The sequence below is a fragment of the Falco cherrug genome, chromosome 6 (assembly GCF_023634085.1).
Source record: "Falco cherrug isolate bFalChe1 chromosome 6, bFalChe1.pri, whole genome shotgun sequence".
Lineage (NCBI taxonomy): Eukaryota > Metazoa > Chordata > Aves > Falconiformes > Falconidae > Falco > Falco cherrug.
In genome coordinates this window covers 52,234,895-52,253,080 of record NC_073702.1, presented here as the reverse complement: position 1 = coordinate 52,253,080, position 18,186 = coordinate 52,234,895, and positions in this window count along the sequence as shown.

The window sequence follows — 18,186 nt, the reverse complement described above, 5'->3', positions numbered from 1 at the left end:
AAAACAGGAATTGCAGCTGCAGACATCCCTGTGCAGTCAGGAAAGAGGACTCTTTCCTAACAGGCTGACCTCTCCAGATCAGCTGCTCCCCATCCTGTTGAACTCCTTAATCCCTTACAACCGTTCAGGAGCACACCTCAGCACATGCTTCAGCACTGTCCCAGTTGAAACCATGTAGATGTTCAGTTCCTGAGGACTTTTGCCAGTGGTTAGCTGGTCCTTGTAATTCACTTTGCTCTCTAGCCCATGTTCCTGGATGCTTGTCCACCTTCCTGATCTGCACTGCTCTCCTTGCAATTTAGCCCAGCTCCTTCTGGACTCACATACCGCTCCTTCTAGGGCATGCAACTCAGAAGACATCCTGCTCCCTCTAGAGCAGAGCCTGTCAAATCTACCAGCCCCATCTCTACAGCATATTCCTCCCTCAAAACCTGACTCTCCATTTATCTGTACCCTCCTCCCCCTTTCTTTACAACTCATGCAACATGCATGCCCACCCAACTCATCGAACTTCTGCACCAGGCAGACACCTTGGTGCTGAAAGAGCGGGCAAAGGCTGAGAGGGATGCCTGCAGCCAGGGACCAGGAGATGGAGGCAGCTCATGGCATCCAGCCTCAGCAGCCATCAGCCCCCGCTTGCTGAAAAGGCAGAGCTTCCATCAGAGCTTCAGTGTCAGGAGGCTGATTAACTCTGGTTGCTGCTAACCGCAACTTCTGCAGAGAAGAAGGTTTTCAGATGGGATGTCCCAGATCCCAATGATTTTTTCTCTGCCACCTTCTGGGCCCATTACTCATGCTGCTGAAGTCACATGAGGCTTGTCTCATTCTGAAGCTCCCATGTAAATGAGTGCCCAGCCTGTCTCTTGTGATACATTTGTGTGGGAACATTAAAGCTAGTAGGACCTTTTTTTTTTTAAATACTCCGGTATTTCCCTAATGTCCTTAGGGGATTTTGACCCTCTGATGCTTTCTGCTCTTTGTCCAGACACTTCTTCAAGTTCATATTTTTTATTCCTTCCTGTTCTGCAAGAGAGAACTTTTTATTTGGAGTCTCCCTTTTGTGACCATTTCTGGAAGCCTCTTCACTAAGGCACAAATCTTTCATAGCCAGTGATTCTTCTGTTAGCAGAAAGGCAAAACTAATACAAAACGATTGGCTTAACAGCAACTTGCATTGCACTGGAATTCCTTGTAATATAGTGCAGGAAGGGAATGCTGTGCAGGCTGTGCTTCCATATTCATTTTGTTTGGGGAAGGGATACTTTTAGATGATTACATGATGATCTGAATATTATTTATGTTTCTGATTTCTCAGGGATCTAACCAGTGTTAATAGGTAACACGATACAGAAAAGGAAACACTACATTTTCAGTGTAGAGAGAATACAGATTTATCTTTTCATATTTCAGTGCTCTGCTTAGCAAGTCTTAGGTGTGATCTGAAGTACTAGGCCACTTAACAGGCCTGGGAACACCAGGCAGCATGTGCTGTGTTAGATCAAGGCACTTACATCAGGCTGTTGACCTAAGTGTGTGTCCCAGGAGCCCCAGGCAGGAGTCAGTGTGGCCAGCAGTTTGCAGGGAAAGCAAGAACAGAGTCCCTGCTGTTACAATCTCAGGTGCAAGCTGCGATGTTCAACATTTGCACAGAAGGGAAAGGCATCAAACTTACAGCCTGTGAGCCATCTGCCCATCCTTTCTTCCTGCACTTGTTCAGCCCTGTCCCACACAGTACCCCCTCTCACCCAGCAGGGCAGAAGAGAACGTTTACCTGGAAATAGAGGGGACCTGCAGTCTGCAGTGCTACTGCTTCACTGCAGGCAGACTTCACAGGTGAACCTCTCTGAGGTAGTTATCAAGAAGTGGGTTATTTCATAGAATCATGGAATGGTTTGGGTTGGAAGGGACCTTAAAGATCATCTAGTTCCAACCCCTGTGCCTGTGGGTGGGACACCTTCCACTAGACCAGGTTGCTCAAACCCCATGCAGCCTTCCCTTTAACACTTCCAGGGATGGGGCATCCACTTTCAAGAAAGGATGTCTTCTTTGATGAGCCATTCATGAGTTGCTTGCCATGCAACTTGGTGTAGAGATTCCAGCTGACCCATGAACAGCCTGCAGCAAGTAGGAATGCAATAAATGGAAATGAAATACATTTGTCTGAAAGTAAATATAGAAAGTGGCTCCATATCTACTTTTTATGTGCTTGATTGAATCATGTGATAGCTATTTTACCTGCTGTCCTTCATCCTGAGGTCACCGCATATGCTACAGACTGTCCTAAACTATACCATCCCATTCCTCAGGAGTGTCTAAAGTCAGTTCAATCATCCATATCTAGCAGCTATGGCCTTTACACTGGCAGTGATGGGCGTAGGAGAAAAGGTGGTTCAGTGATTAGGATACACACACACGAGGATACCCGCATCATAAGACCAAAGCTCTTGGGATATGCTAAGGTGTCTTTGCCACCTGGGAATGGGGTGCTTGACTCCAAACTCCTCTTCTGAGCAGGCACAGCAGGGACTTTTAAGCTGCTGTGTCAAGGAGGTAGTCTACCTACTGAAAAAAACACCTAATCTTAACCTGCTCATCCCTAGCTGTGTTTAGGAGGCAATGAGTGGGCAGGGATATCTGGTAGGGTCGGACCTGGTAGTCCCGATGCCCAGGATGATGCTTTGTTTGAGAGTCCTGCTGAGACTTTGACACCAGAAAGGCCCCTGAGCACCTCTGCAGCGTGGGAATGGGGGGGGACACACACTCACCAGAGACATCCTCAGTATGTGGGGATTTTACTGATGGAGGGGTTGAAGGACTTCAGACAGTATTTGGCAGGGGGTGGGAGTGTGGGGTAGGGCTGTGAAGATTTCAGTAGTGTCTAGATGTTAGATAATAAATCTCCAAAAATTCATGAGCAGAATTTTATACACTTGGGGCCATGAGGCCACAGTGCGTGACATTAGCCTGTGCATTCAATCTGTGCAAAATAAGTGGTTCAGCATGGTGACGTGATGGCGGTTTTGTTCAGATGAGAGCGACGGGGGAGCAGCGGCTACATAATTTTATCCTGCATACTTGAGCAGGACACACTAATGTAATTTGTACAGCACTGAAATAGAAAACCGCAACACTGAGCAGTTACAATTTCAGTTTATATTAAACTGCCAAGGGCCCTTAAAATCCAGAGTTAGAAGCACAGATGCCTTTCCATCCAAGCTCTCTGTTTCTCCGGTGCCCACGTCTAACATGCAGTGCAGCAAACTTGTCACTGATGGCAGCAGATTCAGTGGGCTAGCATAAACTTGTTCAGTCATTTCTGTGCTGATGCTTTCTCTTACATCAGTGATAAATACCGACAACATCTACCCTTGCCTGGTTCAGAAGGGTTGTCCTAGCTGCACAGAACGAAAGACAAAATATTTGGAAAAGTGGTTTAATTGAGCTGCTGCTTTTTTAACTCTCCTTTTCTTGACCATCTGTGGCTATTTTGGGGAAGACTGCCACTAGCTTATACATGGGCTATTCCTCTAGCTGTTCAACATAGGAGGACATATTTGGATGTACCTCACAGCTCAGCGCTGCTCCTGTAAGAGCATCAGCACTTCCCAGCCTGCGGCCAAGCCGCCTCAGTCAGTCCCCCCAAGCTCCCTGGCCGGAGTCACAGCTGTCCTCCCGCTGCCTCCTGGCCAGCCCAGCACACGGCAAAGGGGTCCTGCAGCCCTCTTACATCAAACAGCTGCTGTAGGAAACCTCGTCAGCCCAGTGTGGTCGTGTCTCCATTTGTCGAGATAAGTCTATTGGAAAAAAGCCTGTATGTGTATATATACATGCAGGCTTTTTCCCAACAGACTTTTATCTTGATATATATATACACACACACACATATATACACTAAAAAAACCCACTTATTTAATGTCTGTCAAACAGAAACCTAAAACAAGAGCAGGTAATTTTGCTTGGGAGTTTTATAATGACTTCTTTTTGTACTAATGTTAATTTTCAAAAAACTCCCTGTGTCTAATACTGAAAGACAGCCTGCGGCATGCTATCCAGACTGCCCCCTCCTCCAGGCTCACTAAAGTGAATAATATTACGTATGTAACCTCTCCCCACTCCCACCACCCCTGATCTCTGACAGCAATGATTCTTTTTGTTATTGATTTGGTGCCTGCCCCCCCTTTTTTTGGCTAAGCTCTAGTACACATCCGTGGTGGTGGGCAGGAAGTCAGATTTCCCCTGGTGAATTACTGGGAGGGTAACTCAGGTTTTGTTCTCTGGTTATGGCTCCATGTCAAGGGATTCATACAAATGCACATTCTGAGTTAGTCTGTTTCCCAGCCAGCGCTGTTTTTTTAAAAAGCCACTGTTCAGTGGCTCATCACAAGAAAGGGTCAAAACCTCCTTCTTACTTACAGTGTAAAGCAAAGCCAGTGGGCTGGGGATCTGCGACAAGGAATGCAACTCTGTGCAGTGCTCTGCACTTTGAAACCAGTGCTTTTCTTACTAACCGCTCTCAGATATGCCTCTGAGTACTGTGGGGCAGAATTTGGTCACGGCATGAAGTAGGGTGTAGTGTGAGATCACCCGGTCAGAATTCCCACTTACTAACATCACTTGTTGCAGGACTCGCTGTGTTTCCCGTTGCCTGACACTGGTGACAGAAGAGTACGCGCTGCAGTGATGCCTGGTAAACATCTTACTGCAAACTCCAGTAACATTTATACTTGTGTAAACCTTTAATAATTCGATTGGCTTCTCAAACTTTACTCCAGGTATTCTGTAGGATAACTAGGATGGGGATTTGGCCACCTATCATATAAAAAGAGCCTCTTACTTCCTTTTGTATGTTCTGGAGGGAGAAGATGCACCTTAAATAGCTGCTGTTGCAATCCTCATGCCACAAAGGCATGCCTATCTAAGCATTTAAATAGATGCATGTCTTTGTTGCTGGTTACAGTTTAACGGGAATTAGCTGTCTTAGCCTTTGCTGTGGTCCTTAATGCACAACCACTTCAAAGGCAAGAACAGTAGCCAAACTGATATTTCAGCATGATAGGTTACACCTTATTTATCCTGTAACTTATTACCTGCAAAGATGATTAAATTTATTTTTACTGGAGGGAAAAGATTTCATGTATGTGTTATTAATGCACAGTCCAACAAAAAAGGATGATGTTGCATGGCTTTTTCACAGTCATGTGCATGTCTAGACCAGGCAACATTTGCCTAAAAGAAAAAAGTCATAATTTCCAGAGACTTCTTTTAAAAAAGGGAAGTTCGGGTGGTGGTGATAGAACAATGAATAATGACCCCTGGCAGAGCCTCCTTGAAGGCTGGCACCAGGTCAGGTGCTTGGAGGCAGGAGAGCCTCCAGTGCTTGCCAGCGCTCCTGTGCATTTGAGTCATATCAGTAGCATGCACCATTAAAGTTCAAAATGCATTCATTACTCAGACCAGACATGTAGCTCAGGTCCTATCAGGCCCAGCCAAACCTGAGTCTACATGAATGTCAAATTTAACATATTCATCACAAGAATTTTCTTCCTCTTGCTTTTCTCTTGGGCACTCAGCAGAGAAGGCCTATTAAGGCAGAATTTCGTATCGCTGGGGTTTCATTCTTTAATTAACCAACTTTCCATTCAGACAGTTTGCTGTTACATCAGACCTTTAAGCTTTGCTTATTTCCCCTGCACAGGGCTACATCAGATTTCCACTCTGGGCTCTGTCCTCCTCCTCAGTACTCAGTCCTCCTCCTCAGGTAAGACGTTTTCTAAGGATTTGGGTTTTTCATGTGTCTGCACATTGTTAGCTGGCTGCAGCCACGTCACCTACAGTGTTGAGTTCCCTCACTGTCACACATCCATTCTCTGATCCAGACTCACTCTCCTCTCCCAGAAGAGAAACCTGCCAACACCAGGGACCAGGAACAATCTGATCTTTAACGTGCAGACCTTCAATATACTTTCCACATCTGCATGTGCTGTAGATGGCACAGCATTCCCAGCTTTAACCAATTCCCCAAAGCACCTGTGGTTTCATTTTGCACCACAAGGAGACTTCTGCCTCACTGTTTCCCCACCGTCATGCCGGGTCTGCTCTGGTTTGCTCCCACCGGTGAGCCAGCTCCCAGGCAGGCATGTTCCTCTGCTCCGCAAGGCTTTGGAGAACACGATGGTCACAAGCACAGCTTGCTGAAAATTTCCATCCCCTAACGTTCCTCCTTAGGCTTGCCTCCTTCATCTTGCAGATGCTTCATCTGTAGAAATGCAGTCCAGCCACGCAGTGCAAAGGGCTGACCTTCAAAATTTCACATTATTTACTCTCTTTAGTTAGTAACACTTCCTATTTGGAAATAACTTTGAATTAAGCACTCCTCAAAGTCCTGTAGCAAACACAGCAGTTACAGGTAGGTTTTATATCTCTTTTTTTTCTCTCTAGTGGAGATTCAGCCTTTAATAATAACATCTGTAGTATAGCTGCCAGAGCTGGGTTTGTGCCTGGCCTCTTTCTAGTAACATGTTCTCTGTTGTGTTTCAGGGTGTAACTAAGTATTTTAGGGAAAGTCTACCTAGATTGTATTGTTTGTGGCTTATTTTCACCCAGCCAAAAAGCAATAAGCTATTTAAAAATACTTGCTAATGTATAAAATATTGATTAAATCCCTATTTTAATACTGCAATGCTTGAAAATACCATCAGTAGACAAAATTAATCCAGCAAATGGAAAATAACCTGGGGACATCACCAAGGTCAGCAAACCCAGGAGATAACTTCATAGGCAAGTGGAGCCAGTAAGCGTTTAATCTATAAACTGTCTTGTTTTGAGCTGGGTGAAGCAGAGACAAGTAGACACAAGAAAAAGTACAAACAAGTTCTTTATTCTGAACCTGCATTAGAGCACTCTAAAGATAGCATCAAGGACTGTGTGGAAATCCCCTGGATATGTTTTGTAATGTTTTCCAGTGAATCTCAGGATAGCGAATACGAGAGATGAGGGCAAGTGGATGACCACAGCTGGTGCAAGCTGCATTTTTGGTATCCCACTGCCGCGGCACAGACAACCAAGCTGGAATTCATCTCCATTGGCTTTCCCTCCCTTGATTACAAGGAGCATCCAGATGTAGATGTTTACACTGTAAAGGTGACATGTTTGATGAAATGAATCTTACAACCCCTTTCTAAGGTGATGTTTCATCTTGGAGAAAGTTACAGTATCAGGGCAATACGCAGATTGCCTTTTACTTCATAGCTTCCTGACTAATCCCTTTGATGCTGGCAAACCACAGAGACACTTTAAACTCATGGAGACTAATGCCCCCTGAATTCAAGGGGTGTTAAGCCTTTAAATGCCTTGCTCATCTGGGCTAATCAACCTCTCACTTCTTCCATTTATATATTCATCCTGCATGAAATTGGAGAAATAAGACTCACTTAACTCTCCTCAGTAGCTGAGATTAAATTCATTGATGATTACCATATGCACTGGCCTCCTGAAGTGAAAGGTCCAAAATGTAAATAAGAATACTAGATACTTCTATCTGCATTGAGGATGTACTCACTCCCCTAATGTTAACATTATGTAACTCCCCTATGGCTAACACCATAACTTTGGAATCAACTGAGTCTCACCTTTTGAGCCTCTTCTTTCATTTCTCTGACATCTCTTTGTCTTGTTTTCTTTCAGATACTCCATGGGATATAAAGGAGTCAAAATGAAACTTGCCCAAAGGGTGCATGTGGAACCAGATGCATGTCTCTGCACTAAACAACAGCTAAATGCTAAGCCCACCTCATTACCATTTCCTTGGTTATTTTACCAGTGTTCTAGAAATGTATTTGAATTTTCAAATAATTCCCAGTTCAAGTCCAATGTGTTCCCAGTGCAGAAAATCAGAAAAAAATGCCATTATATCAGGGCAGGGCTGTTTCGAATCAGTGTCAATGGCAAGATACTTGGCATGGTTGCTAAAGTCAATATATCCTCCACTTGCATTAATAATGCGTTCAAGAAAACAGGGTTTTACGTTGTAGTCAATGGAATTGTATCAAAGAACTATGTGGCTCCATCATCAGTTTCTAACAAAGCGAAAGATCTGATGGTGTCAAACAACAAGGAAAAGTACTGTATCACAATTCTCTGTACACCACTTGCAGCTGGCTGCAGATCAGTATGTTTAGCTTCTTTGAATTATAACACAGTTGAGATGCACCAGGGAATTTGTATCCAGTTTATACAATGATTAATTTTATAAATTAGGGGAAATAGGTGACCCACTTGTTTACTCTGAGGTTTTCAAGGTTATCAAGGGAGAGGAGAATAAACCACTGTGGCATGAACAAGGAAGTTAAAGAAGCTGTTAATCTAACTGGCTTTTATCTCTCTCTGCAGTGACTTATTGCCATAATCAAGGGATAAACACCCTCTTTGCAGTGGAAGAATATTCATAATAAAGATAAAATTGTGATCTCAGTGAGACCTGGGAAGTACTAGTAAAAAGACTTAGGATTACTAGCATGCAAAAAAATCTCAGCAATAGGAAATACAGGGGCAAGAATCATCCCTTCTCCCAGCTTGCTTATACATCCATGAACTGCATCATTCTTTTTTACCCCTGTAATGAACTGAGAACTCATATTAAGCTATTTGCCCCCTGTGCTCCCTACCCTCTTTGTTGTTCTCAGGATATAATACCCCACCTTGTATTTGCCTGCATTAGAGTGCATTTGTTTCAATGGGTCTAGTTTGCTAATCCATCTGTTTTACACTGTCTGCCTGCTCTGCCTCCTCTGGTTTTACTGTTTTCCCAGCCTTCCTGTCACCTTTGGTTTTTATCAGTAGTGACTTAATATTTTCTTCCTGGCCACAGATGAAAATGTAGAATGAGATCAAATCTGGCACTGATCTCTGCAGAAAATAACTAGAGAAGTCATGCACTGAATATTTCTTATTGCCAACCTATTAGTAATTCTGCCGGGGCATCAGTTCTCAGTTTAATGGGCATGGGGTTTTTGCCAGAACAAGTTGCTAGGTTTTTCTGTCCAAACATTGTACGATACCAAAACAAATACCTCACAAAATTCTACATAATTGCTTTTATCAACTAGGCAAGTAATTGACATCAGCAAAGCATGGAATCAGGTTTGTTTTGTGGTAATTAACACAGAATGACACTAGTTGTTTTCCGTCTTATTCAAGCAACTGTTGTAAGATTTGTGGGTGTAAGTTGTATTTGGGGAGAAGTGATGTTATTTACTTGTATCACGTAAGAACAATACTTTCCATTACATTATTATTTAAAGCAAATGTTAGATACAGAACCAGGATGGTTACTGAACACTTTTCCCCTCTATGTTTAGAATTTTATTATCTCCAGAGGAGATATTTACTACTGCTGAGATTGATTTGGTGATAAAAAATATTTTATTGCCTTTAGATCTGCCAAGCTCTGATTTTCCCTCAATGTGAGTGCAGCTCAGACTTGGGAAGATGTCCAAAATGTTCCTAAATTCATCCTTCTGCAAATGTTCAGGTTCTGTTTTGATAAAGTGGAATTCCTTTGAAAAGATCTAATCATTTTACACATCCTGTCGACTGTCAGTTCTGAACTGCAAGAAAATTTTTACTTGAGACAAAAATTGACCTAGGAAGATAACCTATAGTATAAAGGTTCTCCAGTGTCATTAACCTTTAGTAGCCCCTGTGTACCCATCTAATCTACATGAAAAATAAGCAAAGTCAAACCCTTGAAAAGGTTTCATACCAGGTAAATTTTTTTACCTACCCTCTGCTCAAAATGTGTAAAGCGCCCTATCTTCTGGCATCTGGTGCTAGGCTTTGGGGAGTTTCGATCCTTGTATGTGGGAGAGAAGTGTTCATGCTGTAAACAAGTCAGATGTCAAAAGAACAAATGGATGACACACAGGGTGCTGGGTTAGAGTTCAACCGTCAAGTTTTGGCATTATGTGGCAATGCAAAAAGTTCCCTACTCCTACGTGTCTGCTCCATCCACCCAGCTCCACTGCCATACCCTGCCTACTGAGCTGCTCCAGCACAGCTGAGGAAAGGACCCTTTAGTCCCTCAGCCTGGAAAACGTGATGTCCTTGCGTTTTAATTCTAATCAATTGCAGTGTTGTACAAGGGCTAAAAAAACTGCAAACAACATTTTTTTTTTTTCCTATACTAAATAAGAGAAAACAATGTGCTATTGATTTCCTCTATCAGGTCACCTAAAATTTTCAAGAAGAAAGTGCTAATTTAAGAAACTGTAATTCACATATATGTACCAAGATTTACATAGTAAAGTGACACAAGTAAAAGAACTTACAGATATATTTCCAATCGGAATAAGAAGTGCCATGTAAGCAAGAATTAAATAGCTCCCAATTTATATTCAGGGGAGGAAAAAAAATACTTAAGAAGAATTGAAAAATTTTTATTTTTCTAGCTAAAAGAAATGAAAAATGACAAATTTATAGTAGACCAACTATCATCCGCCTCTATGGTACGGGTGCTTTGTGGTGACTAGGGGTCAGCATAAGCACACCTAATTGCCTACACGCACTGACTCCTGGGTCCCCGTGTCCAGCTCTGAGCCTCTTTGCAAGCCAGTTCAGCCCAGATTCAGGCTGTGTTCAAATGTCATGTGTCCCACCAGCAGCCCTTCCCAGAGGGACCCCAGGCATGGTGTTGCCACAGGGCAGGCAAGATACATGGCACCTCGCTCAGAGAGAGCACAAACCAGCCCATCCTCAAAGAAGAAATTACAAGTCCTTGTAGTACCAGGAATATTTCTTTCTCTGGGGGTCCTGGCCCCACTCAGTGATGGGCTGGTGTTGGAGCTGCCTTTGGAGGTAACCCAAAGGAAGCCTGGTAAGGCCTTTTCTCAAGAGAAATATCCTTTATCTCAGATTTCCCTGTCCCCCTCAGCTCCAAGGACTCCAGCTTGCAACCTGCAGGACCGAGGACACCTCAGGACCATTTTTCTCCAACAGATTCAGGCCTGATAGGTCTGAAGAGGAATTTTTCTCTCTGGAGGCTCCATCTGGGGAGAGTTTAAACGGATCTTTTACAAGATCATTTGCAAAGAGGGCGTTTCCCATTTGTGACTACAGGGGATTATCATGTTGCCTCTTTAAAAAGAGTTAATTACCATGAAGAATGGCACCTGCTGACTCTCAGGTGCAGGCTGGTAGGTGCAGGCTGGGTGAACCAGCCAGGGGTTCACACCAGTGTTCTGGTGCTTCAGCAGTTTGGTTGTGCTGGGAGACCGCTGTGAAGTGGGCACATGGCCACCTCACCTTTGGCAGAATTTCCATACCTTTTCTCCTCTCCATGTATTTTGTACGCCAGCAAACACCAGTGCTGCTGCTTTACCCTGAGGTCTGCATGTTTGTAAACTAAGGCAGTTCCCAGCAGGGCACTTATGGAGGTCAGGGCATCCATCCCTGACCAGCAATACCCCAGGTGGTTCCTGGGTGCAGAAGCCAGAGAAGCACGCCCCTTGGGCTCTCCAGCACAACCAAGGCAATGTGGAAAGCTTGGGAAATTGGCTCATTAGAGCTTGTTTTCACCCCAAGCTGAATGCAGTGTCCATCAGTTCCCACCCACGCCACACAAAATGCAGCCCAGGGTCCTTCAGATGTGTGGCAAAACTCCTTCAAATCTGTCCGCTGCTTCCAATAAACAGACTAGCAGAATCTTGGGTTTTTTTCAGGTTTTGCCACATTTTCTGTGAATTCTGAAAGCAAACGTCTCAAAAAGTCCCCAGACAAGTGTTTCCAGCATGGGAGGAAGGAACCCCCCCATGGTGTGTCTCCTGCCCAGCCTGGCCACTCGCCCCTACCCAAACTGTGCAGTGAAGCAAGAGCTGGGTGTGAGTTTCTAACCACTCACACCACCCCAGTCACCCACAAGGCGGGTAGGGTTTTTGCCATTAAATTCTTGTTCATCCATCTCAGCTTTTCTCAGAACAATTCTCTAGAGAGCTGGAGGTGCAAGTCTGGATGGACAAGTTTACACCGCACCAGTCTCTAGGAGCAGGCTGGTGTGCAGAACTGTGCTTAGCCTTGCTCACAGCAAATGAACCAGGGTATCTGTGCTCTAAATATTTCCAGACTTTGGAGTTTCAAGGGAACTGTAACTACAAATTTAAGAGGAAAAATTTTGTGTAACAAATTTTTCCTGAAAAAATGTGATCAGGGTGAAGAAAGAGAAAGCAGTTTTGTTACTTTTTTCTTTTTCCCACACTGCAGCTTATCATTGTAAAATTATCTCTGTCAAAACAACATAAACTTTTTGTAATATCATTGTACCTAATGTCAAAACCTAAAAGTTAAGTCCTTACCTGGCACATTACAATGTTACTGAAAGGCTGAATAAAAAGGACAGCTTATATTTACAGTGTATCTTGCTTTGCTCCATAACTAATGTAGGCTACTTAACCAAAGAAACAGGTGAAAGGAAAATGAGGTCTTGCTTACAACATTATTTATCTGTTCACCAGAACTCAGTTTACCACATAAAGATAATAACTGCAATTAAAAAGCCACCATATTGCTGAATAACAGTGAGAAACAGGAAAAGGTAAGTGACACCACACCCAGAAACTTCTCTTGCACAGTCACAGAATAACCTGAATTTCCTGAACAAATGACAGGTGATTTTTTCCAACCTTCAAATACTCGTTTTTGTCCTACTTCTAGCTTAATCAAAGATCATGTGAAAACCTTAGCAAAAAAATTCACCCTTAAATACTCACCCAGACTGGAGAAGTCTGTCCTCTATGCCCATGGGCAGTGCGGTGCATGGGCTCACCACAGCAGAGGGTCTACCCCTGTCCCACCTCTTCTGTCCCTCTACACGTGCCGTGGTAGGTGGGATGCTGTACCACCAGGCCACCTAGCAGCTCCTCTACTATTTTTGCTTGGACCATCTCCAGATCCTGCTATTCAGAGGAACATGAGTACAAAAGCATATTTTATTTCATTTGATCAATACCCACTTGAGAGTAACAAGGGATTACTTCAACAGTTGTCCCCTACTTTTCCCCTGGGTATTAAATTATGCACACTCCTCCCCACCCCTTGTCAATGAGACACAGAGACACAGAGGAACCTAGGCACTGATGATGGCTCATCTGCACAGATTTCATGTGGCTTGTCATCACAAGGCAGGGTTTGGCAGATCGTGCAGCTATTTTTGCTAAACAAAGTGGTTTATTCTGACTTCTGTCCTTTTTTTTATTTTTATTTTTTTTTTTTGGTTCAAAGTACAGGATTTCCACAGATGACATGTTTTAAAAAAAAATTCTCCCAAATTTTAGATGGTATCTCTCCTCCCTAAAACCTCACTAATGTAAAATCTAAGTTGTAAGTATATCATGATTCATGTAACCTCTTCCTTTCCCATGTGAAAATAGTTCTTGTTTCTCAGACAACATCTAGGGGGTTTTCACACATGCCTGTGTACCTTAGGTGCAAAAGTTTGTACACAAGTCTCAGTTTTTCTTTATTTCAGTTCAGGATGAGTTGTTCTAGAATCTCTTGTTTTAGACAGCTCTTATCTCCAGCTGCATCTCTCCAAGCAACATGAAAATATTGTCATATTTTTCCAAAATGTCACAGGTACTTCCATCCATTTCATAAGTGATTGCTGTCAGAAGATGTCAGATGGGAAGCAGGCCTTTGGCTGGAGCAGCACATCACACATGCATCTGATGTCCTCAAACGATGCCTTCAGTTCCCACTACTCCATCATCTTCCAGGGGCTGGCAGATCTCCACAGTTTTGCTTCATCCATGGTCTCTCATCCGCTCTGGTGTGCCAGTGTCTCCACCTTCGTGCTTTCCAATCACAGAGGCTTGTTGCTGCCCGTCCACGCCAGGACGGCACTGGGTGTGCTGAGGACCCCGAGCCAGCCAGGGCACCAGGGCAGTGCCCACAGTCGGCACAGCTGCCATCGTGCAGTGAGAGTGCTGTCACACTGCTGGCTGAGAAAAGTTTCCTTGTGGGTAGATTCTCCTTCCCAGTTCCTCTTTTGCCATTTTTTGCCTCCCCCTTTCTTGTCACAGCCTTCTCCTGCCTGCTTGGCCAGCGGCCTGCCTGCCAGCCTGCTGCATTTCACCCTCCCCTCTGCAAACAAGCACGTTACTCCATGACCAGTGCCCACCTCGGTCTGCCCCAAATGCCCAGCTTTCCAGCATACGATCCTTATTGGCCTGCCCCTCGCCCCACAGCCACTGCTGCCTCTGCTGCCTCTCAGTGCTCCTCTGCCTCTTTAAGAAGGTATACATCAAGAGGGAAGAAGTGTTTGGTTTTTTTCTAGGAGGTTATTTAAGGCTGCCTGTTGCATAATTAAGAAATGTTTCCACTAAGTGATTAGCAGCCTACCCAGCTATGAGTATCTTTTATTCACCCTGTGCTTAGGAGCACACCCAGGCTTTGGGCTTTATGCTGAGCTATTTGCACGTATTTGCTGCAGTTGTTTTCAGTGGAAAAGGCTGAAGACATATTCATCTTCAGAGGAGAGCTGTGGGAAGGTCTCAGGAATGGCTGGCCCCAGAGAAGCTGCGTCCATCCCCTCGCCCCACATGTGACAGACCAAAGGGGCTCCACCTCGCCTGGGTAAGGCAGGGCTGGCTCTCGCGCTGTCCGACTGCACCATCCATGTTTTGGAGAACGTGATGTGGGTGTACAACCTCGCCCTGCCTCTTGCTAACCAGAACAACCAGCCCTGCAGCCACTCTGGTGTGAGATAAGGTTTTATTTCTAACCATAACACAAGCATGGGACAATGCTACCTAATGGTCAATAAAAGAGAAAATATTCTCTAGACGTCAGAGAAACAATCTAGTCATCTGTAATCCTCTACAGATGTCTTCTATACCCGCCTTTTCTGAGGCTTCACCTCCCCACCTCTCTCACTCAGACTGACCAGCAGTGCGCCCACACGTCCCATAGAACCAGCAGCTCACACAGGTCCAGGTCCTTTGAGAGCTGCTGTGCTCTACTTAGGTGATCAAGGCTAAAACTGGCACAAGAGCTTGGGACACTTGCTCCCTGAAGAACCACCTCCTGCCATTAAACTTTGCTCTTCCCAACCCCACCCCCCCCAGCTTGAGAAGTCACATAGCTGCTATTTGTAAATATTTCCTCCCTCTTCAATAATTTTCTCCATGTCCCCTCCTTTTCATAAAAAGGAATCCAGGTGCCTCCTGGTTCTTCCAGCATCTGTTGAAGGTAGAGAAAAACACTACAGGCTTCAGCAGCTGACAGTCATGCATTACAGAGTCCAATAAAATTTTAAAATACCACAGCAATAAGCAAGATATAGCTATGTGGGCTACAGCTCACTCTTCAGAACATCATGAGAAAAGGAACATATATTTCTTTCTAAAAGCAAAATAGAGGGATAATGTGCTTTAGATGAATCAGGTAACCAACCCCTACTTGCCTGAGCACTTTATTTATATAAGGACTCCATTGTTGTCAGCTCGAAGGAGGCAGACAGTCAGCTCGAAGGAGGCAGACAGTCAGTGACAGTTTTCCCAGTGACTGGTGTCACTTGGAGTCTCTCAGGTTCAAACCCATCACTCTCAGGGCTAGGTTACCAGCACAGCAGAGGAAAGCCTGACCATCTAAGCATACTCATTCATTGATTAAAACTGCAAAAGGAGAAGATCAGAGAAGAATCTCTTTTCCTCTTAAACTTCATGCAGATTTCAATGTTGAGACTGAAAGTGACCTGAATAGCCATTAATATTATTACTGTCCTAAGGGGCACCACCAGCCAGGCAAGGTGCTGTTCATCAATACACTTCAGTTCTTGCTGAAAGTTGTAGAAATCCCACTGCTACAGGCTCCTCTCTACCTGTATTTTTACTGCTTGACATCCTTTTCCTCAGGAAAGTTTCACCACCACTTGCTTACAGAAAACTGTACAGAGCTGACACGGCTTTGCCTCTGGCTGGAAAGCTTCCATTGCCATCCCTTCAAATCTGAATGTAAGAAGTGCACCAGCATCTGGGTTAACACCGCAAGCTTTCTGACAAAGTGGCAGCTTTTCACTTCAAAACTTTTCTTATACCTTGATTGTTGGTGGAACAATCTGATACTAAAGATAGAAAAGGCTTGAAACTAAAAACACAGAACAGCCAGGCGTGTAGTGTGTGGTTGAACAAGGGGAAGTACTTGACCTCGTGGTACCCTGGGTTCCAGATGAGCAGCCCTGAGCCTTTTGGATCAGTATCTGACAGCTTGCTTTTTCGTCAGTGCTCATCCTTGACGTTATGTGTCATATCTTGAACTAAATAATATTAACAGTTTCATATAAGTGTTTGCTGATTGGCACCTATGACAGATGCTGAAGAAATGCAGAACAAACAGGATGTACCCGCAAGGAGCAAGGTACAGCTGCTTCAGCCCATTTAACATGCACTACTTTCAGCCATGTAGAGAAAGAAGGAAAAGGTGAACAAAGTTTTCTTTAAGTGGAGAGAGGAAACAAGAGCATTAGAGTTCAGTTTCCACTATCTAGCATTTAGATTAATCCTTTCTAGAGGTCTGTCTGTGAATAAGACAATTTTGTGGGTTTAGGGGGATTCAAGGCAGTTCTTGAGTCTCCCACAATTTTCCTACATAACCTAGACAAATCATTTGACCTGTTGTGGTGGTCTGACCTTGGCTGGATGCTAGGTGCCCACCAAGCCACTCTATCACTCCCCTCCTCAGCAGGATGGGAAGGGGGAGAAAGTAACATGGGAGAAAAACCTTATGGCTCAAGATAGTTTTATAAAGTTTTATAAAGCAAAAGCAAAGGTTGTATGCAGAAGCAAAGGAAAACAAAAGATTTTATTCTCTCCTTCCCATCAGCAGATGATGTCTGGCCACTTCACAGGAAGCCGGGCTATGGTACACGAAGCAATTGCTCTGGAAGACACAAGTTGTAAATAATGACTGCTCCCCTTTCCTCTGCCTTTCCCTTAGCTTTTATATCTGAGCAGAAGTCATATGCTATGGGAGACCCCTTTGGTCAGTTTGGGTCAGCTGCCCTGGCTATGTCCCCTCCCAAGATCTTGCCCACCCCAGCCTGCTGGGGGGAAGAAGGTTGGAGAGACAGCCTCAATACTGTGCCAGGCTGCTCAGCAGCAGCCAAAACACTGCTGTGCTTTCACCACCTTTCTAGCTGCCAATACAAGAACAGCACTATGGGGGCTGCTGGGGGGGAAATTAGCCCCATCTCGGCCAGACCCAAGACATCTATGAATGTTCCAGTTTTAGAGTTTTTTTAATAGCAATCCTAGTAACATTGCCCTGCATAACATTCTCGTATACTAGATCAGGTGTTTGAGATATTCTATAAAAATGTATCTTATATATACATACTTAATCCTGCCTCCTAGAGCTGATGCAGCAACCAAAAGACACCATCATCTCTTGAAGGTACAATGTTTCTGTAAAAGAAGATGATGGCTGGAGCTAGGCTTATAGCTTCTCTAAGGAGAGGTTTGTAATCACAACTCATTTTCTGTTTGGCATCACAACAGGCAGTTTAATCAAGGACTGACTAGAGATGCAAGATTAGCTTGACAGTCTGTTAAGAAATCCTTAATTTCCACATTTTAAAAAGCTGCAAACATGTATTTTCTCTGAATTTGCATGAGTCCTGGTCCTGTTATTGGAAACAACAGGCAGAACTTCAAAGACTTACTGGCAATCGACATAAATGGACAAAAAGTTAATAAATAAATCACCACTCAGCTTAAGAAAAAGTCTCTAGAGTAAGCTGTGTAACTCCTGATTTGCATCATCTGAAATTTATACTGATTTCTATTGCCATGACATTAACAAAAAATTTTTAAGAACTTTTTGCATAATTTTTATGAAGTGTTGTAAATTTGCAGTCACCAGTTTCACATGATAGACTCTGGAGAAAGAGCCTTTCTTTTACTGAAAGATTAAATGAAGGTAAAAGTTTGATTAAGCTACTTCAGTCTCAGCTAAATTTCATCTGAGACACTCAGCTAACACCAGTAGTTTCTTCTTGAATATAGTAGCTAGTAATCTAAATTGAAATCTCACTGCTGGATGGAGCAGTGAGAAGGTGTAGAAAAAACACCAATACTCTTCAACCTGGGAATTTGCTACAAGATTTTTAAGACAATTGTCATGGTCAACAAGATACACCAG